We start from the raw sequence: 434 nt of genomic DNA, 5'->3' as shown, positions 1-434 counted from the left end.
CTGAGGGACACCACTCGTCACCGGTCTCCATCCGGACATTGAGCCATTGACCACTACCCTCTGGATGCAGCCATCCAGCCAGTTCCTTATCCACCGAACAGTCCACCCATCAAATCCATAGCTTTCCAATTTAGAGAGAAGGATGTTGTGGGGGACCGTGTCAAAGGCTTTGCAGAAGTCCAGATAGATGACGTCTGTTGGTTTTCCCTTGTCCACTGATGCTGTCACTCCATCATAGAAAGCCACTAGGTTCGTCAGGCAGGACTTGCCCTTGGTGAAGCCATGCTGGCTATCTCGAATTACCTCCCTGGCCTCCATGTGCCTTAGCATAGCTTCTAAGAGGATCTGTTCCATGATCTTCCCGGGCACAGAGGTGAGGCTGACAGGTCGGTAGTTCCCAGGGTCTTCCTTTCTACCCTTTTTGAAAATGGGCA

Source organism: Egretta garzetta, unplaced genomic scaffold (genome assembly GCF_000687185.1).
Source record: "Egretta garzetta isolate BGI_Z169 unplaced genomic scaffold, ASM68718v1 scaffold997, whole genome shotgun sequence".
NCBI lineage: Eukaryota > Metazoa > Chordata > Aves > Pelecaniformes > Ardeidae > Egretta > Egretta garzetta.
The sequence above is the reverse complement of the archived record's forward strand: the minus strand, read 5'-3'. Positions refer to the sequence as shown.